The 8,011-nt window shown below is 44.0% G+C and overlaps 1 pseudogene; it reads right to left on the bottom strand.

Annotated features, from left to right (window-relative positions):
* Positions 1-7,592: 7,592 nt before the first annotated feature.
* LOC124614411 lies at positions 7,593-7,709 on the bottom strand (annotated as a pseudogene).
* Between the last annotated feature and the right edge of the window lie 302 nt (positions 7,710-8,011).

Raw genomic sequence — 8,011 nt, 5'->3', positions numbered from 1 at the left:
CAAATATATTCCGATTGCGCTATTCACATTTTTAGGGAACCTCCGAGGTTCGCAGGAGAGATTCTGTGAAGTTAGGAAGGTAGGAGACGAGGAACTGGCAGAATTAAAGCTGTGAAGACGGGTGGTGAGTCGTGCTTGGGTAGCTCGGTTGGTAGACCACTTGCCTGCGAAAGGCAAAGGTCCCAAGTTCCAGGCTCGGTCCGACACAAAGTTTTAATCTGTCAGGATGGTTCATATCAGCGCACACTCCGCTGACGAGTGAAAATTTCATTCTAGAAATATCCCCCAGGCTGTGGATAAGCCATGTCTCCGCTATATGCTCTCTTCCAGGAGCGCTAGTTAATCAAGGTTCGCAGGAGAGCTTCTGTGAAGTTTGGAAGGTAGGAGACGATGTACTGGAGGAATCCTAGCTGTGAGGACGGGGAATGAGTCGTGCTTGGGTAGCCTAGTTGGTAGAGCACTTGCCCGTGAAAGGCAAAGGTCCCGAATTCGGGTCTCGGTCCGGGCAGGAAGTTTCAATCGTGCTTTTATTTGAATTCATTGTCTGAAACCAGCAATCAGTGGCCCACGGGAGCGTAATTTAGAGTAGAATCTGGGTGTCATTGGAATGAGTAGTGTTTAAATTCGTTTGGGTCAGAATTAGAGTGCATGCTTACAAGATGCAAGGAAGTAATTATGTTTCGTTAACCATGGATCCACGTCAGATTATTAGCAGTGACCAGTCTGATATTACTCGGGATTCTCAGGTAAGTGCAGTTGCTGACAGGGCAAAAATGTCGAACATAGAATCTGCAGAGTATGACGACATGTCTCAGTCAATAGACGAAAGTGAACGGCAGACCGCGGCAGAACGAAATGCAGGCACTGCTGGTGCGAGACGCACCATCAGTGACGCTGGCAGACCACAATCACTAACGAAACGTCACAAAATGATGGAATCTAGTTCATCTAGTCTTGGGGGTGTTAACGATGGATCTCAGTTTGAGGCTCTCATGCAATTCATGCCAGAGGCAGAAAGGAAGAGCCAACAGGCAGAAAGGAAGAGACAAGAGGAGAAGACACAAATTAGTCATAAGAACGGTCACAGACAATATAAATGGAATCAAGAAAGAGATCCCAGGAATCCAAGAAGAGCTAGAGAATGTCAAGAAAACGACACCAGAAACACTTGACGTCGCGGACCAGGCGAAGCACGATGCAAAACAGTGCGATTCGTAGTGAAAGTAGCACGAAAGGTTGCATCAGTGGCCAAAGAACTGGCAACAACTGAGGTGTGCAACACAAATAGGCACTTGCAACTCTAAGCAAAGCAAAAAAAACAATAGTTCAAGAAATGCAGGAAAAAATGAGAGAGGCTGCGAAGCGACTCGAACAGATAGAATACAAACAGTCCGAAATCTCTGAAATTAAAGATCAGCAGACACGAGTTGCCGCTTAAGAAAACGATTTGGCTAAGAACGTTCGGTAGGCACATGAGCGGGTCACTCAATTACAAACACAATCTCATCAGGTAGAGCGCCATCGAGAGCATCACAGATGTGAAGAAAAAGTTTTGCGACTCTCCGAACTGGTATATGATGTCACAGCCCCTGCACATGGGCGAATGCAGCAGGAATAAGTATTGGGACAACCTTCATCCCATTCCAAAGTACCGTTATCCAAGATGGTGGCGATGACGTCATCCAAGACGGTCGTGATGTCAATCAAGATGGCGGATTTTGGTGGAAATTTTGAATTTTGGCGGGAAAGTGCCCTTATTCAAGATGGCTGTACCCATTGTATCAACCACGTGGTGTGGGTTTATTCCCTATCGCCGCCACCAGAGGTCACCGTTATGACGTCAGCTGACGTTCTGGGGTGGGGCAAATGGCGGGAGCTAATAGGAGCCCTTAACAGAGTCACGTGTTCGACTTCGGCCAATAGGGTTGAAGTACCTGAATAAGTCAATGTAGGAGATATAGGAGAAGCTCAGCAGCTCCTGGGCCTCAGTCTTGTTCAGTCAGTCAGGCAGCAGGAGAAGAAGAAGTAGGACAACCATGAAGCGCCAACAGGAGCAGCAGTCAAACTCCAGCACAGTCATGCAGAATAGGATTAAACAGAAAAGCAAGTATCACCCATCACATTATTCACTCTCTGGTTAGCTTTATTATTTTTCAAACTTCTCACTTGTTGGACCATATGTAATGCTTCCTTGTCTTTTTTCAACAGAGTCGATCACCAACACACCTAGCTCCGCAGACGCGTCCGGACCTTGAGCAGCCTCGACCGCCATCTCGTCGAGACCTACAGCAGCAGCACCTGTATCGTCTGAACCAGTAGCTGCCACGTGGGAACCTGTGGCGCACATAGCCCACTTGTGGCAGCAGAACAAGGAGGATCTCTTCTCCGTCCCACTCATCGAGTTGTCTGATGAGGACGCACGATCTGCACACGACACATCGAATGCTGGCGGTGTTAAACGGCAACTTCATTGAGGTCAGTACAGGGCAACAACATATGTCTCACCCCAGTGGAACATTCCTGTGATAGTGCAACCACAGACTTTAAATGCTATAGGTAAAAAGAATACGTCGAGTGCAGCCACACTTTTCACCACCACATACAAGTTAACCTCCAGTTGATCCAAATGTGTGAATATTGCTATAGAGGTGCATCATGTCTGGGGATCCAAGCAATAATGGAGATTGAAAATGTATCCAAGTGTGTTAAAGTGACAATTTTCGAGTTCGACCCCCCCCCCCCCCCCCCCGACATTCGCCTTACTGATGCGACGCTTTTTATTACTACAGTTTATGATGACTGCGCCGTACCCGTGAAATCGGTTGACAACTGCGTCTGTCCAAGACATCCGTCAGTTATGAGATTATACGATCTAGACCTTGCCATACGTCTTGCACTGGAGAGACTGAATCGCTGGGTGCCTAGTATAGACGCCGCATACAGTGAAGTTGTAAACGTCCTACGTGTGAATAGTATACATATCGACGATCTTAAGCAGCACCTTCGCTAAATTTAAACACAAGCAGATGAAATGCGTGTGTCAAAAACCAGAGTACCGCAAGTCACCTATTGGCTTGTGTGAGATACGTGCTGAATATATTGCCTACCAAAAGGCATTATTTAGTAGATATTGTACAGGTGCTAAGAAATCACATACCAATTGTAATGATGGCCCTGAAATACTACATCCAATGTAGGTTTTTTAAATAAATAATTTATGTCCAATCTCAACTCGTGTTTGTGTATTATTCCATACCACTTTCCCGTTATAATCAAACTATTACAATTATTTTTTTCAAAGCTATAATACTCACAGAGATTATGATCATTTTGCTCTTCATGAGTAAAATATATACTTCTTTTCTTCGTGTAGTCAATACAGCTCAATCGATTAAGTGATGGAACTATATTGGCTACACACAAATACTATTATTATCCTTTCAGATGTATTTTCTATATATGTACATGACTCATTTAGTATCATGGCGGGGTGGGTGAAGCACTCTCGCCAGAAGGACTTTGTTGTCGGTGACTGTTCTTATGAAGATTCTAGTGAAGAGCTGAAGAAGAAGAACCGAATTCTCCTTCCACAATAATATACGAGAAATTATTCTAGTCCCGACTTGAACATGTTTGAGTATTCTTAAAAACACTCTTTCGACAGAAGTATCAGCTATTGCAAGAGATATTGCGCGGTGTAGATGGTATTACATACACAACATTCCGTGAAAGCGGTGATATCCCCCCACCTGAAAAATCAAAACGAAACATAGTCTTAATATTTGACGGTGTTGCCATTGAAAACCAAGACCATATAGGAAAATATTTCTGTTTCGGTCGTCATATGGTGCTGACGTAAGTTATCTAAGTCCAACGTATTCCAGAATCTCCAGACAGCTTGTTATGAATAACCCAAACCTCATTATAGCCTTCAAGCAAGGCAATCTGAATTAAAAGCACATTTACCAAGCACATGTCGTAACCGACATGTCGTTCAATGATTTTGTAAAAATATGTGCAGATTTCTGGAACCATTCACAGTATGGGTTTCTCGTTATCGATAAAACAAGAAAACTCAATGATGGTAGGTGCAGGCGAAACTTCCAAGAGTTTTGCGTATATAGCAAGATTAGGGAGGTTAGTACATCAGTCTACGCTACACCACGGACAAATTCGTGCGTATGTCCACCTCTCAACCCGAGAGGATGGGTGTACACATGCAGAACATTCTCTTGTCCTTGGATGCGAAAATTCAGGCTATGGCGCATAAAGATGCGGGTACCCGCAGGGAACTAGAGACGTATTACCAGACTCTTCTGAGAATGGTGAATGCGTTAAATGACCTAATTAATCAAGTCAGGAAGAAAGTAACCGACTTAACTGAAGAGGTTGATGCTATTCAGAGGAAAATAGACGTAGACTTCCTTGTTGTTGAGAAGGGCGATCAGGATCATACTAAGAGGAGGAAGAAAATGACTGGATATATAAAGCCTCACGCTGTGGAGATGTCTGATTAGTATACGCCCATATGTAGACGATGCAGAAACTGATTCAAGCGCGTAAAGCAGTTCGTAAGAAAATACGGCTGCTGAGGTTAGGGCATATAGATCGGCAGCAGACACTAAGAGAGACCATTAAATAGGTTGCTGAATCTCTCCGACATCTCTCAGCAAAAACAAAAAAAAAAAAAAAAAAAAAAAAAATACGGTAGCGAGGGTGTTGCATTGATGAATTCATTATTGGTCAAGCTCCAGGTCAAGTAGATAAAACATTCGGCGTTAGCACGGGAAGACCGTACATGTTGGGTGCGCATCCCATAACTATAACTGAAGACAAAATACAGATCGGTGATAGACAGTTTGACGGAACACCCGGTATAATGTGTCTAATTTTCCTAAGACCTACCAAAAAACCAATAAATTATTAGTTAATGATAGGGACACGTACCGTGAAATACTGCACATGACTGGTGTACACAAGATCAGGAAAAGCCTGAACAACAGGAAATATGAAACCATTATAAAATCAAAACTTGGAGACCAAAACATTAACAACGGTGGCAGCAGCAGTCATGGTATTGACATTGGACTCAAAGCTGTGAACAATCGAATCTCGCAGTATATAGATTATGACGACCGCAACGAAATAATAGGTCGACTACGGCTGCTCATGGCATCAGCTGCTGCAGGTAACAGAGCTCATTAGAATGAGGTTGTTTCGATAATCTCTGAGCTTCGAGAGAGAGGTATCATCGTACAAGTATGGAGACGGTAGTTCGAGAATTGCACAAGCCAGCACGCAAAACATATCCTCGCAGGCATGTTATGATTAAAGGGCTGGAAGACTTGTGGCAAGCCGATCTTGTAGATATGCGGCGATATTCACATGAGAATAATGGATACAAATACATTTTAATGGTTATTGATACATACTCCAAATTTGCCTAGGCATTAGCAGCCAAGACAAAAACCGGTCCAAATGTCGCTGATGCTTTTGAACGTTTGCTACAGACAGGAACGAATCGATATCCAGACAATCGCCAAACCGATCATGGTGGCGAGTTCTACAATAGGTATTTCAAGACAGTAATGCAGCGGTATGGAATACATCACTATTCGACATTCACTCACCGGAAGGCGAGTAGCGTGGAGCGCTTGAGCAGAACAATAAAAGATCGAATGTGGATGCGTTTTATCCGTCGCGGCTCATAAAAATGGACAGATATCCTCCCAGAAATAATTGATCAGTATAATAGAAGCAAACATAGCACAATAAAAATGCGTCTAATCGATGTTCGTGATAATGGACTCATGGATACCGTATACTTTCGCATTAATATGCTGGATCCACGCAAACAGAAATTTAATGTAGGTGATTTGGTGCGTATCTCAAAACACAAGACCGCATTTGAGAAATCATACCCACTGAACTGGTCAACAGAGATATTTACAGGTTCAAAGGTGCAGCGAACTAATCCTAGAACTTATATATTGAAGGACAGTAAAGGTGAAGAAATTGCGGGATCCTTATACACTTAGGAGATGCAGAAAAGCTCAGAACCTGATGTTTTTCTCGTGGAGAGAGTCATAAGGTGACAGGGAAATACGACACTAGTCAAATGGCTTGGTTTTCCCGCTACACAAAACAGTTGGATTGATGCCGGCGATTTGCTATATAATGAGCATGCGTTGTCCACAACCACCACAGTAGCGTTAACATGCGCGCTAGAAGACATATTAGAGGACGGGGTGGTGTTCTAGACAAATTACCTGTCAAATTACACATCCCTGGGTATAACTACTGTGGACCTGGGACAAAGCTTCAGAAACGCTCAGCGCGAGGTGATAAAGGAGTCAATCTGTTAGACGAAGCGTGTGTGGAACACGACATCGCATACGCAGCAAATAAAAATCTATCAAGTCGTCACACTGCAGATAGGATTTTAGATGATAAGGCTAAGGCGATACGGAAAAGAAAGGATATTGTTGTAGGTCAACGCACCGAAATATTTGCTGTTAATAAAACGATGCGTCGAAAAATCAAGTTGGGTTTATGAGTGATGAATTTCTAACGAGTTACGAACGCTGCACGTTGCGCTCTAAACAATAAGAACAAGAAGGGTTGTTTGAAGAACTGTATCCCGACAGCGATGTATGCAGCTAAAAACGCAAAGAAGCACAAAGATTCCCGAACAAGAAGAACAAGAGGATCGGTTAAAGTACTTCGTGTCCTACCAGTACCCAAGACATCCGGTGGTTTCATTCATTTTCTCATCCCGGCCCTCTCCGCACTCTCTGCGGTAGGGTCCCTCGCCGGTGGTGCCGCAGCAATTGCTCGAACGGTCAAGAACGCGCAAAACTCCAAAGAGCAGTTAGAAGAGGCGAGAAGACATAACTGTATGATGAAGCCACAGCCATCGGTAAAGGACTATACTTGATGAGGTACAGGATGGGTCTTGGTCTATTCATAAATTAAAAAAAGCCCATTAGCGGTCCTACCAGATCCACCACTCACAAATAAAGATCTTAAGTTTGTTAGAGATAAATTCAAGACATCAAGACTGCGTGGTGTGTTTATGCGGGATACATTACCAAAGACAATGTGGAAAACTGGTGAATGCGGTATTGTGAATTTAGATGTTGTTGGAGGTCATGACACACACTGGGTGCCATACGTTATCATAGACGCGGATACCGTCTACTATTTTGACTCATTTGGTGACCTGCAGGCACCAGAAGAATTACAACAATACTTCACTCGCAGAAGACATCTACGCTACAATTATCGACTCTATCGCGACTTTAATTCACGCATCTGCTGACATATATACATCATGTTTCTCTTGACGTTCACAAAGAAGAATAAGAAGAAGCACGATGTGTAACTGTACTGTACTCCGTCTTCAGGCCATGAGTGGCCTACCGGGACCATCCGACCGCCGTGTCTTCCTCAGAGGAGGATGCGGATAGGAGGGGCGTGGGGTCAGCGCACTGCTCTCCCGGTCGTTATGATGGTATTCTTGACCGAAGCCGCTATTATTCGGTCGAGTAGCTCCTCAATTGGCATCACGAGGCTGAGTGCATCCCGAAAAATGGCAACAGCGCATGGCGGCTGGATGGTCACCCATTCAGGTGCCGACCACGCCCAACAGCGCTTAACTTCGGTGATCTGACGGGAACCGGTGTGTCCACTGCGGCAAGGCCGTTGCCTACTATGTATAAGGAGGATGTTTAAACATTCATTCATCAGTTGAGGTTCAGATGCAATGTCATACACTTTGACGTTGAGAGGACGATCATCTTTATTGCTTGCAAATTATTTCCTGCCTATTGATTTGAGCACTGGTCAATGCAGTATTGCATTGATTGGACTGGAGACGTACGACAGTATCCCGAGTATCACCGTGACTAACAATAAACTGCATCTCGACATTAATGATGAAAAAGATATTCTGGAGATAGAACCTGATGCATACGATATCGAAGATTTAAACGACGTCTTAAAACAGTCC

Source organism: Schistocerca americana, chromosome 4, assembly GCF_021461395.2.
Source record: "Schistocerca americana isolate TAMUIC-IGC-003095 chromosome 4, iqSchAmer2.1, whole genome shotgun sequence".
Taxonomy (NCBI): Eukaryota; Metazoa; Arthropoda; class Insecta; order Orthoptera; family Acrididae; genus Schistocerca; species Schistocerca americana.
The sequence above is the reverse complement of the archived record's forward strand: the minus strand, read 5'-3'. Positions and strand labels throughout refer to the sequence as shown.